The sequence below is a fragment of the Globicephala melas genome, chromosome 1 (genome assembly GCF_963455315.2).
Source record: "Globicephala melas chromosome 1, mGloMel1.2, whole genome shotgun sequence".
In the NCBI taxonomy this organism is placed as follows: domain Eukaryota; kingdom Metazoa; phylum Chordata; class Mammalia; order Artiodactyla; family Delphinidae; genus Globicephala; species Globicephala melas.
This window is the reverse complement of record NC_083314.1, coordinates 104,291,321-104,315,034: the sequence shown is the minus strand read 5'-3', so window position 1 is coordinate 104,315,034 and position 23,714 is coordinate 104,291,321. Positions and strand designations below refer to the sequence as shown.

Sequence of the window (23,714 nt, the reverse complement as noted above, 5' to 3'; positions counted from 1 at the left end):
ACATGTGGACTTGAACTAAGTGTCATAGATTAGCTCAGCCTCTGCTACAGACGTGTGTCTGTAGACAAGTTATTTCACCTCCGTGGGTTTCATTTTCCTCTCTGTAAAAGGAAGAGGTTGTCTGGTTTTCAACCTGTGGTTTTCTTTTTTCAAATTACATCTTCTGAAGAATTCTAATATACACAGTAGGTAAAAGCAGACTGTCTTGGGTTGAATCAGGGGAGTCAGCCTGGAGCCCTGCCTGCTCTGCCCCCCATCCCACCAAGACCCCCACCACACACAGTTTGAAAGCGATTGGGCTTAAAGACCTGTCCTCTCCAGCTGGGACATTTGTGTGTTAATAATCAGTGTTACAAATAACGTCTGGAGGCCAGTGGAGGGTATTTGAGGGCATATTTTGAGAAGTACTTCTTTAGCGTGTCGTCTTCGACCCTCAAACTTATCCTGGCCCCGGTGTCTGTAACTCACTTGGTGGCCTCAGTCTACGTTGTCTCCTACACCTGAACCCTGAGAGTGAAGCAAGCCCCCCCCTCACTGCCCATATCCAATGTCACTAATTGCTCTCTGTTGGTGCCTCTGACTATTTCTGACCCTTTCTTCTTCAACCCCATTTCCACCACCAGGATCCAGGTCCTTATCCTCTTTCTCTTGGACAATCACAACAAATCCCTGACCAGTCTCATTCTTCCCCAGCTGTGTCAGTCCTTAAATAAGTCTTTTCATTGTTCCCCGTGGCCTATAGGACCATTCCAGTCTCCTTAGGAGGGCAGACAAGGCTCTCCATGGCTGTCCTTACCCTCCTCTCCAGCCTCTACCATTCTACCATGTCATTCACCACCTTGTACTTTATGCTCTGGCAGTATCAAGCTGCCTGTAGTTCTTTGAATACACCTCGGAGTTTTACACTTTCACCCTTGGGTCAGTGCTTCTCCTCCAACATTGCCCTCTAACCCTCTTTTCTGTAGCTAATTTCTAATATTTCTGTAAGATTTCATGCAAGGGTCACTCCTATAGAAAGCCAGCTAAGTGCCCCACTGTGTCTTTTAGGACTCTGCACGCTGCTACCACAATCTGTTAAAATTATCTAGGCAGATCTGTCTCCGTCACTAGATTGTAACTCATTGGAGACCAAGTATTATTTCTTCTTATACCTCTTATTCCCCAGTGTCAAATACAGTGCTTGGAGTCCATTAGGTAGTCATTAAGTGACCTACATGGGATGATCTACGGTCTTAACACATTAGCTCACTCATTCAGTTTCACCTGAGATCACCCAAGAGATCCAAGTGACCTCGGGGACAAGTGACAGGCTACTGTGAAGCACAATACTTTCAATATTTAAAAACCACTTTTCATATAAATTCATATTTATCTATTCCAGTATTTATCATAGAGCTATTTTAAGCTTTAATAATACCATTTGCTTTTCCTTTTAATAAACTGCATCATTTAAGAAAAGTCAAAATACACAAGTGACAGATGTTGACTAAATTTACTCAAGTAAACTTTTGGGTCTTTTGAGTTAATTTCCAATTGTTCCTTTGTCCTAACATGAGCCTCATGCAGGGTGAATGCTCACCAGGTCCCCCAGCCCTGGCACACTTGAGAATCTCAGCCAGGAATGCAAACTTCTTCAGGATATCATTCTCCCTCTGCTTGCCTAGCACCAGGGCCACCTGGAGCCGTTACGGCATCTTTGTGTGAATTAGGAAAAAGCAACCTCTCTGCAGTGATGCAGCCCCAAAGGCACAGGGCTTTAGCAACAGAGCCATGCCTTTGCGCTAAGAAAAGGTGACTGTGTTCTAGGCAGAGGGCCCCATAGGAAGGGGAGCCGGATTTGAGCCCCTCTATCAGGTACCTTTGTGAAGCAAAGACTTACCCTGCCTATGCAAGGAGCCACCTGGCTCCCCTTGGCCCCCAAGTGATAATCTGTGGCTGCCAACTAAGCAGGAAAAGGAATATCACGGTCTCTCTGAAGGGCATTTTCTGGGCTCTCTTGTTAAGTCCAGCTTGCATTTTGATGGGGCCAGACAGTGGCTTTATGAGCTCCTACCAAGAGAACTCCTTCCTTTGCACACAATTGTCACTTTGTATAGCTCATTTTGCTAAGTGACAAGGCTGAATCTGTCACAACAGGAGCCAAACAAAATGGTGATCGCCGGCTTGCGTGTGTGGAGCCTCCTCGTTTCACGCACGCACTGTGTGGTAAGCATTCTTCACGAGCAGTTAATTATTGGTCTTCTTGCATAAAATGAATGTGACATTTGAGACAGATGTTTATTGTTTGTGACATATATATATTTTTCAAAACTCCAGCTACTGAAATTGGCCTAAATTACCATCATAAAACACAGCATTTGTACATTCAGGGTCTTTTCTGATCTCTGACCCGTGGGAACAGCATGCAGATGTGGTAATATACACATGGATATACTTTTCTTTTTATTGACAGAATGGATGGAGTTTCTTTAACAACTGTGCTCAGGCTGAAACAACTGCTGAGTTCCACCAGGGGCTGCTGTTGAACTTCTAAAAAAACCCCATATTTTGGAGGAGAAGGGGGGTGGTAGTGGATGGGGAGGGAGGGATGGGAATGGGGGAAGAGGAATAGGAAAAAAAAAAAAAAAGTCTTGGAAGAAAACCTGACATTTCTGTCTGAGGTGGAGCATGCTTTGCTGATGCCACACATGGAATGTTTCGGAAGTGTCAGTAATAAATACTTCTCTCAGAAATCTTCATATTCTAAATCTCTGCATATCATACCCCAAGGAGAGTCATACAAAGACATAGCTGTCAGGGTCTAATTTTGGATCTGAAAACTATGGCGGTTGTCAGGCATCTTTTCCCATGAGTGATATTTATCTTCTCTCACAAACAAACTGAGTGCAGCGTTTTTAATTAATTTCCAGTGTGTCCCGTGATAATTTCCCCCCCTACTATATTAATATGATGATTTAAACCTTCATTCAGAGGCAGACTTTCAGTTGAAAATCACTAAAGGTTTAGTGTTATCAATAAGCTACATGTACATTGGTTTGTAGGGAGTCAATAAAGTTGCCCTTTCCTTCATTTTTATTTTTAGAGGCATCAGTGGGATTTTATCTCTTTTAAGTATATTAAGGAAATCACGAGTGAGCTGATTTTGTAATTTTTCTTCTTTTGATTGGAGGCAGTACTTAGGCTGTTTCTCTTATTGCGTGTGGAAGACTTACTTTAAGAAAACTTCTCAATTTGATGATGAGGAGTGAATTTTCTTCTTTAAAGTATTCCCATCAGAGAAACTTAATTTCTTTTTTATATAAAGGAACCAGAAATAGACCATTGAAAGGGGCATATCCCTGAAATATACAAATCAGATGGGGACAGCAAGTGAATAAATCTCTTCTTTCCTTGTCCAATATCCCTCTTAATAGAAAATGTGGAATAAAAAGCATGCCATCATAAAAATTCTAAGGATAGGAGTAAGATGAAGTTATGATGCATGTTTCTTAAATAGCATATTTTTTAAACAAATGGAAATGAAAGTTATGTCTTCCATAATAAGAAGTCATGTTGGGAAGAATTTTATTTATTTTTGGCGATGCTTATATCTTTATTCAATATTATTATACTCTTAGATTAAAGGTTGCCTCAAATTTCATAACAATTTTTTTCTCAATTCACCTTTAAGATATTTGATTACTGGGGTGATAGGGCAGTTCTTAAAGAAATATTTATCTTTCTCTGGAAAGGACATTCAAACACCATTGGAAAATCATGGCAATAAAAGGTAAATTCCTACAGTATTATATAAGACTTTTAATTATTGGCAATCAGAATATTAAATCCTTGGAAATGCATGAAACTCCTTATAGGACTGGAGCTTACATTTGTGACTTTTTTTTTTAATGTATTTGGATGTGTTTCTTGCCTTCTCTCTCCAAATCCCAGCATCCACTATATAAATGCTTTTCCTAGATCCATTAGGAACATTTAATAACCAAATATCTATGTAGTGAGAATGGAATTTTTAAGGTTCAATTGTTCTGTTAATAATCTGTATTTTTTTCCTGTCTTGCAAGTTGTCTTTAAGCACCACAAAAATCAACCTTTAAACACAGATTGATTCTGACAGCTTTTATTTTACTTGATTTCCAAGAATTGTTATAGAAATGCTTCTTAATTGAAATAGTTCTCCTTTTTGGCTTTTATTTTATTGTCCTTTACTACTTGACATCTTGTACATTAAATCAGAGGCTGTTTTAGAGACATGAAATGACAGCTTTTTCAGAGCCCGATTCTGGATCCTGATAGATCTGCACTTCTCAAAGCAGACAGGCTGCTCTCGACAGCCTCCGAGAAGATTCCTGCATGATGGGCACGTCACCTGGAAACACAACCATAAACTGCAGGTTAATCACTAAGGACCAACTTGTGTCAATTCCCCATTGCCCTGCTCCCCGTCTAAGAGGAATAAAGCCAAGAACTATTTTTTCTTTGCTATTTAATTTAACAGAATCTGGGCTCAACTTTAGTTTGATATTATATTTTCATCCAGGATGGAAAGGCTACTCACGTAATTTAGTAGTGTGTTGTAAAGAAAAATCAAAGTGTCCTCATGGAATATTTTCCCCCATCGTATCTCCTGTGACGAGAGAACACATAAAGTGAATGAGATGTGACACAGGCGTGCACGGAGAGCACATTTGTTACACTGAAATTCTGAGGAAAATGCTATTTGTGTTACTGTTGATGTTTTGGAGTTAGAAAAGGGTTATTTGGGAAAAGATATATATTCATATCAGTCAGTAGGAATGAAATGAGACAAGATGCAAAAATATGAGAGTGCAGGGAAGAGCCGTGCGACAGACCAGACCAGTCCTCTTCCGAGATAGAAAGCAAACATTTGATAATGGGAACGCTAACAAGATGAGTATTCTAGATTTGTTTTTTAGTTCTACCTAACTCTTTGTAACTTTACAATGTAAGAGTCAGAAATTGGAGCCAATTACCATAATATGTGGTGGTTTGGTGGGAGCATGTTCTACATCAGACAGTTAAAAGGTTTTATTGCTATTAGGAGCATGTTAATGCTCTTGATAATGTCTCTACTTGCATTGTAATGTCTCTTGTTGAAGTATGGAATTCTTTTATCTTCTTATTACATTATGCAAAAACTTGAATTGAAAAGATATTTGTAGGAACATTTAAAGTAGTGCATCAATCAGCTTCAAAGAAGAGCAAATGTTCTCGGAATAGCTTATAAAAGGATAACTGTCAATTTTATTTTGGATGAACAAAGGCGGCAACGTAAAAAGCACTTTATTGTAAAAGCATACTGTGCAATTCAATAAATATGCAATATAAATATAAGAGAGAAGAAAGTTCATAGTTATTAGATGACTTAAATGTAATTTAAGTAATACTTTTAAAATGCAACTAGCAGTGAAGTACTCTTTTTCTACTTGTTCCGAGTTCTAGCCTCTGAGGCCCCGTTAGGTGATAACTTAACTCTCTCTGATAACGTAAGAATTGGAATAGATTAGTCATGGTCCTGTTTTTAATATATCTTGGGAAGATACAGAAAAGAGCATGTGTGGAAAGGGTTAGAAAAAATTTTAACAACTACTTAATGATGCAAGCTTTTCAAAATGATTTGTTCTTATCTGCATGGTGTTCAGTTGTTTCTCATTCTGTCTTTGCTGCTATAAGACAATTTTGCATTTGAACGTAATGCTATCGTGACTTGAAATAGCATTCCCAAGTGTTTTATGTTTGTTAGAAAAATCCTTTAGCAGACTAATTTCTGGACTTTCTAAATTAGGGGTGCTTTGTTACCTTTTATATAAGGGTGCTTACATCTTTTCTTATAATTAGAAATATTTTTCTTATTTTAGATAGATGGATTTTTAACTGTAAGCGCTAAACATATAACCTTGTTTTCAAACGTGTTTCTAAGGTAATAAACTTTAGCCTGATAAGTGCTGCAGAGATGACTCTTTTTGATAAGGTTTAAGAATCTTCAAAATGAACTATTCAAAAAAATAGATCCAGCATACAGAAAACATTACATAAGCTTTCAGAGTAGAAAAAAATCATCTACAGAGGGCTTCCCTGGTAGCACAGTGGTTGAGAGTCCGCCTGCCGATGCAGGGGACACGGGTTCGTGCCCCGGTCCGGGAGGATCCCACATGCCGCGGAGCGGCTGGGCCCGTGAGCCATGGCTGCTGAGCTTGCGCGTCTGGAGCCTGTGCTCCGCAACGGGAGAGGCCACAGTAGTGAGAGGCCCTAGTACCGCAAAAAAAAAAAAAAAAAAAAAAAAATCATCTGAAGAACTCAGTTTTTCTATGATTTCTGTTTAGATACATACCTATACGCACCTAATTATGGACAGGCAGCTCCTTGCACGTGGAAGGCACTTGATAAATATTTGTTGATTAAGGTTAAAATTTAAAGAGAAAAAATTCCAGTCATTAAGTATGTCTTTTATTTTGTAACCTGACAAAGGGATGCTAATTCCTTGTTAAATATAGCAATATAAAATTTCTCCCAGACTCAGGCCTTTTCGAGATTCAGAAAACTTCATTTGAAGTCAAGTAACCAGGTGAATTCACTCCCCACACCATTGTAGCTTGTAAAATTATATTAATGCTTGTTATATGTCTAAGAAATAATCTTCTTTTTTTTTTTTTTTTTGCGGTACGCGGGCCTCTCACTGTTGTGGCCTCTCCCGTTGCGGAGCACAGGCTCCGGACGCGCAGGCTCAGCGGCCATGGCTCACGGGCCCAGCCGCTCCGCGGCACGTGGGATCCTCGCGGACTGGGGCAGGAACCCGCATCCCCTGCATCGGCAGGCGGACTCCCAACCACTGCGCCACCAGGGAAGCCCGATCTTCATTTATTTTAAAACTGCAAATATGGCACCTTGTAATAAGAAATCAGTTCATAACTTTATTTGTAACATCATTTTACTAGTGACTTATTTCTCATTGCTGTTGTACGTGACGCCTAATTAATTCAAATAATTTTCTCCTCCTTTCAGTGGGTTTCATCCAGACTCTTTGTAGAAAACTGTACTCAGTCTGCTGCCACTTTCTGATATGCCCCGTTTTCTCATGCTTCCATTCTCTTGGCCTGTTTGGGAACACTCTCATTTTGAAAGTACAAGGAAAATTATCTCATAAAATTATCTCATAAAAAATTATCTCATAAAAGGAGAATTATCTCATAAAGAAATTTAATAACAACAGAACTTCGGAGATTTCGAAAATGTAGAATTCTTAAGTTACTGAACTATGGGAAAAGCTGTAATTTATAACCAGCAAGTTAGTATGTTGTACACATCTGTGTACTGTTTCAGAAAATAAAGGTTGTTACCATAGCAACTCCACATAATATGGAACATACGTTATTTGTGAGATGCCAGGCTTCGTGTTGCAAAAAAAAAGAAATCTCCCTCCTCATGGCTGCTCTCTGATGTTTCAGGGGTTTCTACCTTTTCTTTACCATTACAAGGGATTCTCTTCTTTCATGTCCTGTTATTTTAAATATTTTTGTTATTTTCAGTTTCCCATACTTTTAGAGTTTGTCAGCTAAATTGATAAGTTTGCAGAGTACTGCTATGATTTGGTGACCACCACTGAGATATTTTGTCATCTAGTCTTTTTTAATTTTAAAGAAATTCTGGTTAATTTTTTAGATATAGCAACAAGTGCATATTAAAGACACATGTAGCTACTGTGAATACAACAGGTAATGTAACATTTAGTTTGAGTTGACCCATTTAGGGTTTTATAATTTTGTATTGCAAAACCATTATGGTATTTAATCTCTTTTAAAAAAATAAAAATGTCACAAAATATGTACCTACTTATGGATGTCATATTTCATTTGAAAATTTGCATGTCATATTTAATTTCATTTGAAATAATTGTTTAGACAGTATTGATCATTTTATGATGAGAAAATTGAACTCCTTTATGAAGGAGAGGTTTCCAGTCTTTCTTGTTAAGTGGTAGTGTCGAAGAATAAGAGAGTTGCAAAAATTTCTGCAATCTCAATTATAGGTAGAATAGTGAATCAATAAAAGAAACAAGGTAATAATAAAAAATAGGGTACCCTTCAATATGGCTGGACAAGGGATCAGAATGTCCAACTAGTTAGAAATAAATGTCTAAAAACAACTTAACACTTTCAAACAATCCAGAGATTTTTTTTATATGTAGAAGCATCTGACATGATTGAATTTCTTGTGCGTGGTGACTTTTTAGTCTAGCTTTAATATATAATCGCGATCACTGACATATTTTATCAGGTTAGAGGTTTCCTGGGGAGCAGCATCTGAGTTTCCCTTTGCAACAGACAGGATGCAGGGTACTAGCTCTCCTTAGCTACAACTACCTCTGTATCTTCAGAATAATGTGTCATAAAAATGTTCCATATCAATCCTAAAAGCAAAACACTTCTGGTGAAAAATAGCAGAATGAATAATGCCTTTCCTTTCTTCAAAAAAACCTTAATAGTTAAATCAATACAAATTTATTAAACATCTACCATGTGCCAGGCACAGTTTTGGGGATGTAAAGATGAATAAATACTTCCCTGTCTCCAGGGAATGCGCCAATCTGGTCAGAGAGAGAAGGGCACCACCGACCCAGTGCAGCATGTGCTGTGACCTAGTTCTCCGTGGGCCTCACCTGTCAACAACAACCAACAGCAGCAACAATAACAGCCAACATTTATTGAACACATTTTTTGACAGGTACCTCGGGTGCATTTTGTAATTTAATCCACACAATAGTGCTCTGAGGGTTTTACTCACAAGGAACTGAGGCTTAAAGAATTTGAGTAGTAACTTGCCTAAGGTTATACAGTTGAGTTGGGATCCTTGAACCTGTTATACCTGAGATAATACATCTTGACTACTTGTCCCCATCTGCACCGCTGCCATCCTCAGCCACGGCACCTTCCTCTCTCCCTGGGCTCTATGGCATCTGTCTAGTTGGTTTCCCTGCTGCCACGTCAACCCTATGGTCCATCTCCGCACAGCTCCCAGAGTGGAGAATATAAATCAGATCGCATGTCTCCCTTGCTTGGACAATGGCTTTCCATTACACGTCGAATATAACCCAAGTTCTTTGCCATGGTTTGTAGTGTCCTACAGTTTGCTACCCCTCAGCACCCCTTAACTTTAGTTCCCACTGCTCTCTCTCAAGCTCATTGGCTAGGCTGTAGACCGGCAATCAGCACACTTTTTCTGGAAAGGACCAGATAGTAAATATTATAGGTTTTTCAGGCCATACAGTTTGTGTTGTAACTACTCAACTTTGCTATTACAGCACAAACGCAGCTGCAGATAATAGATGAACAAATGTTCCAATAAAACTTTATTTATATAAACAGGCAGCAGGCTGGATTTGGCCCACAGACCAGAGTTCGCTGACCCCCGTTTGGGACTTACTCTGCTACTTTTTCTTCCTCCAATATGCCAAGTCTCCAAACCTTAGGGTCCCACTCTCTGTCTCCATATCTCCCCTGAACTGCCATCAGCCCTCACTCTGAACGAGAGGTTTTACTTGACTGCCATATTTAAGGAGCTCCCTCTACCCCACCTGTACGCCAGATCATCTGTTTCACTGCCTCGCAGCTCTCAAACAGGGAAGATCTCATTAACTTGATTTCTTACTTGTTTACTGTCTACATTCCCTCTATAAGGTAGACTGTGTGTGAGGAGGAATTTTTTGGCCTCGCTCACTGTGGTACTTCCACCAACGAGAGCAGAGCCTGAGGCACAAATAGATGCTCAGTAAATATCTTCAGTTGCATGGAGCAAAAGCCTGTCTGAAACCAAAGCTTGTGCTTTTCATGTTGTCTCAGTATTCCCCTTCTGAAAAAAAGTGGTCATGCCAATGACAATTTGACTCATTACATTGGAATCCTAGAGGGTCTCTGCACCCTGGCAAAGCACCCCTCTGCCCCCATATTCCTGGTCAACCTCAGGGAATGTGTTCCACAGACATCAGCTCAAGGCGTCCACTGAATATGACTCCTCTTATGCTATCATCACTGCCTTTGCTGACACTGTTACCGTGTCCACTGGATGTCCTCACTTCAACCAGGCTCCTCTGTCACATCTACTGCATTGCTCTGCACCCTCCAGACACCTTGGATGTCTTGTAACACCACTTCTGGGTACCACAGAGACCACACGGCGACAGCCATTGCTCATGCCTGGCCCTGCTGCCATCTCTGCAGAGGATGGACCTCTCTGAGCGTTGCTGCCTCAGTCAAGCACCCAAGCCTTCTGCTGGGGTTACAGTTGCTTCTAGTCCCTCTAGATGCCACCACACTGCCTCTGGTCCATGGTGGAGTTGGGAAGAACACCCTCTTTTTGTTTTCTCTCAACTCAGAGGTTCTGAATTTGTGCTGCATGTGCCCCAAGGCCTTACAGCATTTTCAGTTTTTACTTAACTGCCATCTCGCTTCCTAAGTATAATAGCTGACGCTTGTTATATGATGCTTTATTGTGTGACACTTACTTGTATAATCCCTATGACACATGAGGTAGGAACTCTGTTATTATCATCTCCACCGAGGCTGGAGAGGTTAACTAACTCGTTCAAGGCAACTAGTAAGTGACAGAACTGTGATTTGAATCCAGGCACTGAATTTTAGAATTCATGCTCTTAATCATCAGTCTATAAACATCTGGACATGTGTCCATGGGGTTAGACTGGGGACAAATGCAAGAGACCAATACCACATGGTACTCCAAATCTCCCTTCCCCTGTCATCGGGGGGCTTGTTACCCAGTCAGCTACCCCCTCAGTGCCCTATGTGCAGAGATTCCTGGATGCACACCATTGGTTTTCTAGATCTGTGCATATATGTCTGACCTCAGACTCAGGGGAGAACTGCTTTCCCCAAGTAAGATGCTAAAGTAGATGCCCGAACAGTGTCTGTAACACAAAGGAGTCATGAATTCATCAGGGAAGGAGGTGAGATTTGAACTGGATTCTGAAAGATGAATGTGATTTTGCCATTCAGAGAATTTGGAAAAAAGGACATACCTAAACCAACGGGCCAGTACAGACTGGCCTGTAAGATGCAACAGGCTAAGTTGTGGGGAGAGGTAAGGCTGGGAAAGGAGAATGGGTTGGATCTTGAAGGGCCTTGATGCATGTTAAGGAATTTGGATGTTTTTTGTAGGCAAGGGTAGGGGTGAAAGTGTAGGGGAAACTAGCAGCAGCTTAAACATGTGAGTGCTAGACAGCAAAGAGCATTCTAATATTCCTGTCAAGTGGAGATTTGCAACCTGTGGTTCAAAGTCTACTTGATGTCTGCTTAGCCTCTGGGTATTTTGCTGACTAACTTCTTATAATATTGATGGGGACAGGACTCAGTCTTCATGGTTCTAATATGAACTAAATACCTATAATGCCCTATATTAAAATGTTTCATTTTCCTCATTCCTTTTTTTTTTTTTTTTTTTTTTTGCGGTGCGCGGGCCTCTCACTGTCGTGGCCTCTCCCGTTGCGGAGCACAGGCTCCGGACGCGCAGGCTCGGCGGCCATGGCTCACGGGCCCAGCCGCTCCGCGGCATGTGGGATCTTCCCGGACCGGGGCATGAACCCGTGTCCCCTGCATCGGCAGGCGGACTCTCAACCACTGTGCCACCAGGGAAGCCCCTTCATTCCTTTTTTTGAAATTGAAGTATAGTTGATTTACAATATTAATTTCAGATATATAGCATAGTGATCCAGTATTTTTACAGATACTCTACTGAAAGTTCTTACAAGATAATGGCTATAATTCCCTCTGCTATACAATATATCTTTGTTGCATATCTATTTTATACATAGTAGTTTGTATCTCTTAATCCCATACACCTAATTTGCCCCTCCCCCTTCCGTAACGAGTAGCTTGTTTTATACATCTGTGAGCCTGTTTCTGTGTTGTATATACATTCATTTGTATTATTTTTTAGATTTCACATATAAGTGATCTACAGTATTCGTTTTTCTCAGTCTGACATTTTACAATAAGCATAATATTTTCTAGGTCCATCCACATTGCTGCAAATGGCAGAATTTCATTCCTTCTTACAGCTGAGTAACATTCCATTTATATATATATATATTACACTTGGGTTGCTTCCATATCTTGGCTATTGTAAATAGTGCTGCTATGAACATTGGGATGCATGTATCTTTTCGAATTAGTGGGGTTTTTGGGGGATATATCCCTAGAAGTGGAATTGCTAGGTCATATGGAGTTCTATTTTTAGTGTTTTGGGGAACCTCCATACTGTTTTTCATAGTGGTTGTACCAATTTACATTTCCACCAACAGTACAGGAAGGGTCCATTTTCTCCGCATCCTCTTCAACATTTGTTATTTGCAGACTTTTGGTTGATAGCCACTCTGACAGGTGTGAGGAGGTATTTCATTGTTTTGGTTTGCATTTCTTTAGTCATTAACGATGTTGAGCATCTTTTCATGTGCTTCTTAGCCATCTGTATGTCTTCTTTGGAAAAACATCTGTTCAGGTCTTCTGCCCATTTTTTGATTGGGTTGTTCGGGTTTTTTTGATATTGGGTTGTATGAGCTGTTTATTTATATGACCTTGTAGGTCATAGTGTTTTCTCTCATTCTGTAGGTTGCCTTTTTGTTTCGGTGATGGTTTCTTTTGCTGTGCAAAAGCTTTAAAGTTTAATTAAGTTCCATTTGTTTATTTTTATTTCTTTTGCCTTTGGAGACAGATCCAAAAAATATTGCTGCGATTTATGTCAAACAGTGTTCTGCTTATGTTCTCTTCTACTTTTATGGTTTCAGGTCTTACATCCACTCTGAGTTTATTTTGGTATATGGTGTGAGGGAATGTTCTAATCTCATTGTTGTATATGTAGCTGTCCAGTTTCCTCACTCCTTCTGATAAAGTTTTCTCTCTCTATGCCTGCTCCCACCCCTTGCCTCAGCAGTAGAGGTGATTCCTAAATATTTTGTTCTACCGGAGTGGCCTCAAGAAGTTCTGGAACTACTGCTCTAGAGGACCCCAACCATGTGGACGAAGTTACACCTAATTGTCTTGAATGCTTCATCCAGGTCAACCTGTCTTCTGGGGACCTATGTGGAGTCTCCCAGCCACCTTCCAGCTGTTATGGAAGGTTATGACAGCACTAACCCTCAGTCTAAGGAGCTGCCAGCCAAGCATGCTCATATCTAACGACTTTGGAGACTCTCCAGTTTCCATGCACACCTAATTAAGCAGTTATTTACATTTCATTTTACTTAACTCTCATGACTCCTTTCTAATTGGCAGACTGATGAAGTTCCTCTGTGACATCACAATGCTCCGACTGATGATGTATGTCTTCCCTTTGGGACTCAAACGCCTGTTTGAAACTAATGAGTCTCTTTCACCCAAACTACTTTTGAATTTTGTCAGCTCTGTCTGTGAGAAGTGTTTAGACTTACCTGGCTCTTGTCAGGACAGAGATCTTAGTTATTTGACAAATTTACATAAAACTGTAGAGGGAGAGTAACCCAATCAATCTGCTCTTTGTGACTCCCTCCCCACCACAAGGAGTAGGAGGTAGGAGGAGTAGGGAGTACTTTCCAAGGTCACAGAAGAGCAGGATATAACTTAATGAGTCTTTTGAAGAATTAAAAAGAAACTGTTAGTCTGAAGAAGCGCTCACCATCTTTATACCTTTTCCATTTTCCCAGGGTCGATGCAGGCACATGAATTTTTATTCCCATGACTTCCCAAATTTTAAGAACAGTGGAATCCTTTTTATGTTTTTTTTAGGTGAAATCTTCAATGATTCCCATATATAAAACAGGTAACAGCAGAGCTGCTGTAGGTGAAGGGGGTGGAGGAGCCTGGAGAACTTTCCACATAATGTTCCTTCCCTTCCCCCTCAGCTCCTCACCCTGCACCCCAGCCCTGCAGGGCTCTGAGGAATTTAGTGTGAAAATCCCTGCTCCATCCCACTTATTCATTCTGACATTTGCTCTAGGAGGTATAGTTTACATGAAAAAGGGTATAAAGAAACATTTTTAAAGCATGATCTATTTTCTCTTAATAGTGAATTACACTAGACTTCCCTTGATTACTGTTCAAAATGGCATGACTTCTTCAGGATACTACAAAGAGCAACAAAACACAATGGTTCTTCCACCCCATTAGTTATTCTTAAGTTACATGTATTACTCTTCCTACCAAGAGGGGAAAATTGGTCCCTTTGCTTCAGCTCTGATTATCGCTCTACTTTCAATCTTGGTGGTGGGAGTGGGCACTGAATCATACAAACTATCTATCTTAGAACCACATACAAGTGAAAACCAACCTAGGGCTATTTTTTTAAGTCTGATTCTAGGCTTTTTGGGGAACTGGAAATATAAAACTTTGAAATCACACACATTTAAAACTCAAGAGAAACCAAAAAGGTGTATATAAAGACATTCAATAATGAAAAAACAGATTTCCATGCTGTTAATAGTTAGTTCAGTTGGTGAAAGAGAGAAGAGGAAGAAAGAAGGGCAGGGAAGGTGCAGGGGGAAGGGAGGGGAGAGCAAGAGATGTGGAGCGGCCAGAGCTGGGGAGGGAAGGGGGGCTCCGAGGCTCCAGTGTTTGCCTCCACCTCTGGGAGCTCCGTTCAGGGTCTCTTTCTGGGGCAGCCCTCACCTGCTGGTGAGCATCACTGCGTTCCTGCCCTGCTGTGGCCTGAGCCTCGAGGAGCAACCCGCACCATGTCCGCAGCTCGGCATAGGCTCTTCTTTATCCCGTCAGGTCTTGGCTTGTGGTGAGGTCCCTTCGGGAAAATTCCCACATTTTCCTGAGAGTGCCTGTTCTGAATTTACTCTCTGCATTCAAGGAAAGCCACTGTGCTGGGGTGTTTTTACTCTATTTGAGAAATGTCTTCCATAAATCAAGGAGAAGAGTAAAAATTAAAAATAATTCTCTCTTCCTTGGGGTTTTAATTTCCTTCCAAAAATTTTTTTGGGAAATTCTTTTTTTTTTTTCTTAAAAAAATTAAGAACTCAGTCCCTGATGGAAAGGTGATTTTTTTTTCCCAGATTTTTATTCATATGATGACAGGGGTCAGAAAGACAAACATTTGAGTAGAATTTCAATCAGCCAGGCATCTCAGCTATGAGTTCTGTGTACAGTCACTTAATCACTATAATAACCCTGTTGCATAATCTGAGGCTCAAAGACTTGGCTTATGTAACAAGTGGAGAGTCATACCTAGATCTGTCTCACTTCAAAGTTACAGGTCAGGTTACTTGTACCGACTTCAGAAATTACTAACCTTAAAGGTTGGATGATTAAAAAGCATTTTCCAGTGTTATTTCCTAATACTGGTTCGTACTACGTACCTTGGACACCTAGAATAAGTCATGAACCCCTGCTTTAGTACTTTTTTTTTTTGCGCTATGTGGGCCTCTCACTGTTGTGGCCTCTCCCACTGCGGAGCACAGGCTCCGGACGCGCAGGATCAGCGGCCATGGCTCACGGGCTCAGCTGCTCCACGGCATGTGGGATCATCCCGGACCCGGGCACGAACCCGTGTCCCCTGTATCGACAGGCGGACGCTCAACCACTGAGCCACCAGGGAAGCCCAAGTTCTTTTGAACCAGTTGTTCTCACTGCTTGCAAGTCCCATCCTCCACAGAGTTGCTCATTAAGACCCTAAAAGCCCATTACAAATCCACCTGTTTACTTATATAAGCCGTGATAGGATTGGCCTTTCATCTTAAAGGTTTTTCCAGTTCAAAGGTTTAGTGGTTCTGCAACTGAAAACATGAGCCAAGGAGTGTTATTCTCTACTGCAAATGGTTAACAACTGTAGTCGCAAAGAGTAGAAAAACTTGTTTCTTAAGATTTTTACTTCAATACCTAAAATATGTTTAAACACCAATATAAGGAATGAGACAGATGATAATATATTATTTCATGTTTATTTTGATCTTTGTTTATATCATCCCTACCAGTTTTTTTTTTTTTTTTTTTTTTTTGCGGTACGCGGGCCTCTCACTGTTGTGGCCTCTCCCGTTGAGGAGCACAGGCTCCGGACGCGCAGGCCCAGCGGCCATGGCTCACGGGCCCAGCCGCTCCGCGGCATGTGGGATCTTCCCGGACCCGGGCACGAACCCGTGTCCCCTGCATCGGCAGGCGGACTCCCAACCACTGAGCCACCAGGGAAGCCCCCTACCAGTTTTTGAACCTCTTTAGTTACTATCCTGTTTAATTGGTAAGATATCTAAGGCATTAAAGTAATATTCCCATTTAAAATAACTTCATAATTGAAGGAACTAAATTATTCATGATTTCCAGTCACACTTATTCAGATCTACAGTGATCATATAATAGGAAACATTTGTATAGTACTTACTGAGTGTTAGACACCTGTCTAAATGTTTCACCTATATTAACTACAATGAGGTATTACCTCACACCAGTCAGAATGGCAATCATCAAAAAATCTACAAACAGTAAATGCTGGAGAGGGTGTGGAGAAAAGGGAACCCTCTTGCACTGTTGGTGGGAATGTAAATTGATACAGCCACTATGGAGAACAGTACGGAGGTTCCTCAAAAAACTAAAAATAGAGCTACCATATGACCCAGCAATCCCACTCCTGGGCATATATACCCAGAGAAAACCATAATTCAAAAAGATACATGCACCCCAGTGTTCATTGCAGCACTATTTACAACAGCCAGGACATAGAAGCAACCTAAATGTCCATCAACAGACGAATGGAAAAAGATGTGGTACATATATATACAATGGAATATTACTCAGCCATAAAAAGGAATGAAATAGTTCCATTTGCAGAGACATGGATAGACCTAGAGACTGTCATGCACGGTGAAATAAGTCAGAAAGAGAAAACAAATATCATATAATAGTGCTTATATGTGGAATCTAGAAAAATGGTACAGATGAACTTATTTGCAAAGCAGAAATAGAGTCACAGATGTAGAGAACAAACTTATGGATACCAAGCGGGGAAGGGGGGTGGGATGAATTGGGAGATTGGGATTGACATATATACACTACTATGTATAAGGTAGATAACTAATGAGAACCTATTGTATAGCACAGGGAACTCTACTCAGTGCTCCGTGGTGACCTAAATGGGAAGGAAATCTAAAAAAGAGTTATACATATGTATATGTATAACTGATTCACTTTGCTGTACAGCAGAAACTAACACAACATTGTAGAGCAACTATAATCCTATAAACATTTAAAAAAAAAAATCTCACACCGCTACTGTGAGGATATGTTAATATAGAGAAGTGATTTTTTTTAGGATACTGTTTCCTAAACTTTAGTCATTTCTGTACCTCTTTCATGACTTTGCTATGCCTGCATACCATCTGTGATATTTTTCCTCAATATAATTCTAAGTAATAAAATTGGTGAGAATACAAGTTTGATGTAATATTCTATTTTTTAAAAATAAATAGATAGCAATGAAAATATTTGGAATATGGCAACTAAAATTATCTCACCAGTGGTAAAAATGTTCCACCGTTTGGGAAATACCATTTATTCTAGGAAATGGTCTGCTTCTGGCTTATGACTCTGAATGTAAACTTAGGGTCTGATACAGTTATCCACAGTGCATCAAAGAGAAAAGAAATGAGCACGCTGGTGGGCCAGGAGGTTGACAGGTGCCTATAGGCCCCAGGATAAAGCTTATTAAAATCTTGGAAGTTTTTCAATAAAAATAAAATGTATATGTATTTATCATATATATGTATTCAATTTATATCCCAGTTTTGAATGATGAAGTTATTGTAGGCTTGTTGCACAAAAGATGACTATCCACAGGGCCATCATTTAAGTAGTTTCCTTGTTAGTTTCAGCAAGTCATTCTAAGCAGCAGTGCATTTTCCTGAAGGTGGTGTGGTGCTGCTGTCATTGTCCTGTATTTTTATTCCATAAATAAACAGGGTTTCTGTGATTTAAAAAAATGATGCTACGTAATAACACTCTCAATCAGATGACCACCTTTGTGGTTTCTCAGGAAAAAGGTGAAATGAGGTTATATTATTACTTTATATTTTTCTGTTTCCCACAGAATTTCCTTTTCAGATTCCAGGGCAAATAGAACAAAGGATCAGTTTTTACAATTGAGTTTTTTCCCAAGAGTATGTTCTGATGTCTCATTATTTGGAGATAGCTGTGGAAAGAAGGATCAGGAAAATAGAAAGGCATAGTTAATTGTGTAATTCAAAATAATAGCAATTTTTTTCATTTATGTGTCTTTTTCGATCCATTTTTTTTTTCTGAGAAAGATTGAATGGAGTCATTTTCTCTTTTTTGTCTCTTTTTCAAAACTCATTGATGCCACACAATGCACGTTACATAATAATCACATTTATCTGACTTTGGGGAAGCAGGGTTTCAAGTAAACATGCTGTACAAAATATTTTATGAAAAGTTTGATTCTCGTGTTTGAGGATAATAAAAGGATTCCTTTGTTTCTTAGAAAAGAAATCCTGAAAACAAATGAACAAATGGACTTGGTGCATGGACACCTAGCCGAGCCTGTGTCTGAGAAGAATGACATGCCTTCAGCATGAAGTCGCTACAAGAAAAAGACATGTAATTAACGGGGGAAAAAAAATCAGAAGCTGGAGCCATTAAAGAGACTGTGATATGAGGAAAACATTATACAGGAGATGTGACCAAAGATCTCAGATCTGAGAGCTGAAAGGGAATGAAACTAGTTAAAATTCCACTGCTCATTCGCTCCATGGGAGAAATAACATTACTGTTGGATGTCACTTGCCACTTCATTTTTAGAAACAATTAAAAGATGCAAATATTTATGAATTGCTGTGTATGTTGTAATCCTATTCAAAACAAACAGTGCCTTGTACCTTAGATTCTCAATGCTGGTTAGTGTTGGGATTCAGGGGTTAAAGCAAACCATTCAAAATGAGTTCACTACTGATACTCAGACAAAGGGATGCAACTCCGAGAGCGTGTTCTTTCCCTGCAAGCTGTTGCCTATGCCAAATGAGTATTTTAAAAACCATTCAAATTAAGTTGAAAATTGGTAATTATATTTTCTCTTTTAATTGTAACTTATGCAAATGTTATATTCCAGCTGTACAAATAATTTTCGCTTCAGACTACAACATCCACATTAAATCTAGCACGTAATGCCCTGATACGAGATTCTTCCCAGGCTTGCAGATTTAGAAGGCTGGGGCTGTTAGTTATGGCTTCTGTTGCTGTTACTCTGCAGTTAAGTATAGATCGCAGAGTGGCAATAGAGAAGGGAGACACCTTTGCTATAATTTGCTGGAGACAATTGATGAATAAAACAGGTAGAAAGAAAAGAGAAATGCAAACAAACGAAAAAGGCACAAAGTCTAGGAAACCTGGGTGTTTGGTAAAGTGGATATTCTATCCTTGCTGTAATTGATGAATCCAGCTTGCAGTGCATTAGTTACAGGAAGAGGCTGCCTGTGACTCATTTGTTAATTGTCATGTGTTTTAAACCACTTAGTGAAAACAGAAATTGAGTATTTTCCATTTTCAATAAAAATTTCACTTGGGGAAATCATGTACAAAACCATTACAATTTTTAATCAAGAGTGAAAGAAGCATGGATTATTTTAAATACACACACATACACATACACACACACAAGGGAGCACACATATGTGAGAAATAAAAGAGAAGGAAAAAAACACCAAATACAGCATGTTGTTTTGATTATTGAAGTGTTTCTTTACATACATTTGGAAAGGTTTTCATGTTGATAGTTTTTGGAAGGCAAACGTGGGGAACCTTGATTTACTTCAATCCAGTTGACGGCTGATTAGCTTTTTGTGTTTAACAGTGTCTGGAAGCAATGGAAGAGATGAAAGAAGAAAGTTTATGACACATCCTCAAGTAACTCACAACCTCAATGATAAACAAGGTGAACTTATGGAATAAGATAGACTATAATAAATGTCATGTGTGTGTTTATAGATCTAGCAGAGAGTTCAACACTTCATTTTTCAATGGGACAAACAGATCCAGTGTGACAGTGATTTACTCAAGTTCACACATCTAATAGTGGTGAAAACATGTTTCAAACCTAGGAGGTCTAACTTCTTGTCCTTTTTGTTTTTTCCATCATGAAGGCATCTGTCGATTGAAAGCTGCAATAAATAGAAAGACTCTGTTTATTAAATGTGAGTCCTTCCTATGTTTGCCCATGAAATGAACTTCAACTCAGCTGGAAAACTGTACGGTTTTTTTTTTTTTTTTTTAATACTTTCATGGCCCCTGGATAGAGGTTGGAAGGTTTTGTTGATCTCAAATTAGCTCCAGTTAGTTAAGATTAAACTTTAAACAATGGAAAATCCGAGACAAAGATCCCATAGCTCTGAAAAGTGTGCTGTAAATCCATATACTTTAGGTCAAAGAGCAAGTGATTAAAAGTTCAGATTGATTCTTGTAGTAAAAGGGCAGTGCAAAGAAATGCTAAAAAATAATGGCCATGGACAGAAACCCTGGTGCTGTGTGAGTCGTCAGCCTGGAAATGCTCATGGCCTGAGTCTCATTTATTTACTGCTTTTGCCACAGTCTGTTACATAAGCAGCTGTGACTATGACTATACCCTCTTTACTTGTACAGAAGCTTGGGGACCAATGTCTGGCAAAAAGGATTGATGATGGTGGGGTTGCTGTGCTGGTCTGTGTGCAATGATTTTCTACAAGTGAATATGGGGATGCGTATTTCTTTGAACACTGATTCATCCATTCACCAGTTCATATATTTATTTACTCATTCATCAGGCATTTACTGGGCACTTACCATATGCCAGGCAATACTGTGTTTACACTGGGAATACAGATTGACAAAGTCAAAATTAAATAATTAATTGAATGAATATCCATTGTCTACGTATAAGTCTGATGGAACCAGGAATTCTTTTTTTTATAAATTTACTGTTTTAAATTTATTGGCTGCATTGGGTCTTGTTGCTGCACGCAGGCTTTCTCTAGTTGCAGCGAGCTGGGGCTACTCTTCATTGTGGTGCGCGTGCTTCTCACTGCGGTGGCTTATCTTGTTGCAGAGCCCGGGCTCTAGGCGCGCGGGCTTCAGTAGTTGTGGTGCATGGACTTAGTTACTCTGCGGCATGTGGGAATCTTCCCGGACCAGGGCTCGAACACATGTCCCCTGCATTGGCAGGTGGATTCTTAACCACTGCACCACCAGGGAAGTCCCAGGAATTCTTGACTTCTGATCTCATCCCTCATCCAGAAAGTCAACTGTGCTGCCATGTCCAAAGCCATGTTAGTTTCCTTATACCTCGCAGCGTCTCTCATTTAGCCAAATTGAGTGTAGATTCACAGATGCAGACTCTTCCTCCTGTGTATCTTACCAGAATGGCAGCTTTCAAGCCTATACCACTAAAGGGATCCAGCGTCTTTCATAGTAGGATTGTGGTTTAAAGCATGGACCTTGGAGTTAGATGTGTATCCTGCCTGGCTCCACTACTCCCTAGATGAGTGTCCTTATTACATATTTAGTTTCCTCATCAGTAAAATGAGTGTCATCTGGAAAGGTTGCAGTGAGGGTTAAATTTAAATAAATAAATGCTTGACAATAAAGCCTGGCACATGGTGGCTACTTTTGCTCTACTTTAGTAACACTTTGCTAAAATTTGCTCTTCTCTCAATACCCGTTTCCATTTGCAAGTGACGCCCCTTGTCTGCAATGTATTAGCCCCGTGTGCCCATGACATTTTGAGCAGTAATTTAGGCATCTGGAGTTTGCAAGAATCCTCCGGCTCCCTGTGATTACTTTGATATGCTGCTAATTGTTTGATTTTCTAGTGGTAACCATGGGTAGGGCTACTGAGCTTATCTGTGGAAACTTTCTGGAGGAAGACCTGAGGTGCAGCCTGGGAGAAAGCCAGGCCAGGCTGGCTTCCCTCCACTGCAGCAGAATGGTTTCTGGGATGTAAATTGAGTCAGAGTTCCTTGGTATTTTCTCCTGGTCCCCTCCCCCACCTTCATTATCTACCTTCATGGGTCCCTCCCTACCTCCTCTTTCCATCTAGTCTTGAGACATTTACAAATATACATTAACTCCACAGTTCCTGACTAGGGCATTATCTTTATTAATGTTTGCAATTTGTGTGGATTATAGATCTCTTCGTGACCTCTGCAATGCCTCAGGATATGCCACCGCCATTTATTTGTATAGTCTTCTACTTTGATGAAATGCAGATAAATTGAAAAATCTACCAAGAATCATTGTCCTTGGGATATTGGGAAACAAGCACTTCCACGGTTAATTGTGTGTGTGTTTTTAATCATAGCCTAATAAATTGGCTTTTCTTTTTTATTCCTTTAGATTTGCTCTCAGAAAAATCTCAGAATATTAACGTTTCTGCTTCACATGTGGTCAACTGCTCATCCTCAGAGTGCACGCTGAATTGGGCAGAGCAACAAAAGCAGCAGAATCAGGTGGAGGAGGATGAGATTTGTTTTGTAATTTAGAAGTAGGAGGAATTCTTTCCTTCAAGTCTTGGAAGCATATTAGGCACGTGAGGTAAGGAAAATCCACACACAAAGTGATAGAGTTCTAGTGGACTAGGATTCACAACATAATATTTTCCCCATCTTGCTGACTTTTTTTCTGGGCAAGAGGTCTCCATCCAGAGCTTCTCAGTCTTTAGGGCGCATAGGAAACACTGGGATGCCCATCAAAATGCTGATTCCCAGGTGCCACCATCCAGGGATTCTGATTCACTAGATGAGCTGGAGCCTGGCATCTTGCATTTAAAACCATCGCGATGCATGGAGTCTGCTTTGGTTTCTACTCTTGGCTCTGCCTATTTTTCCGGGCTTGGCTAAGAAAGCTGGTGCAAGAGGAGGTGCCTGGCAAAAACAGATGGAGCTGTGTCAGAGCTTTTTATTCAGAGCTCACAGTACTGCCTAATACACAGTGCCAGCAGTTTGTTGCTGAGGGAGACACCTATGATTCCATTAATTATTTAGGGATCCAAAGTAGTCATCATTAATGAATCTGAATGTATTACAATGATCCTAATCAGAGTAACAGATGCAAAATGACAATACGATACACACAATTTTCCCCCAGCGAGTTACACACTATTAAGGTCTGTTGCAGTCAATGAATCCAGATGCTTCCTCACTCTTACTGACCATGAAAGATCCTGGTTTCATTACATGAAAGAAAATAAGTTCATTCTGTCATCTTGCAGAGTTAAAGCGGGATCCAGTTCAGCAGCTGGTAAGGCATCGTAAGTTGGTTTGCAATAATCCTGCTTCCATTTCAGGATTGACTGAGTGGAAGAATTCTGTTGCAACTGGGCTTATCATTCCCTTTACATTATTTTTCTGCTTTCCCAGATGAGATGGTTTACTCTTGCTCAGAAAGCCTCAGTGTGTGTATAAAACTAAGCACGTTTTATACACACACTGAGTGAGAAGAAAGCAAACTGTTTTTATAGAGGGTAAATTCATTAAAATCAGAGTAACAAAACCAAAGTCAACCACGATAAAATGGGAGGCATAAAGCTTCTCAAGAGTGTCTCCCTAATAACGTCGTCAGACTTCTGGTATGCATGAGGCTGTGCATGACAGCATTTGCCCTCTTCGTGTCCTAGGGATCATACAAAAGGAAAAAAAGAAAAGGAAGAATCTCTGCCATTTTCAGAAAAACCAGGAGACAAAT

At 40.1% G+C, this 23,714-nt stretch overlaps 1 protein-coding gene across 1 annotated transcript in view; it reads left to right on the top strand.

Annotated features, from left to right (window-relative positions):
- RWDD3 (RWD domain containing 3) overlaps window positions 1-18,817 on the top strand; it is a 79,317-nt gene extending 60,500 nt beyond the window's left edge. The window contains exon 5 of the mRNA XM_060302485.2: window positions 18,490-18,817. The gene's annotated coding sequence lies outside the window, so the exon portion shown is untranslated. The remainder of the gene's footprint in view (window positions 1-18,489) is intronic.
- Window positions 18,818-23,714: the final 4,897 nt, after the last annotated feature.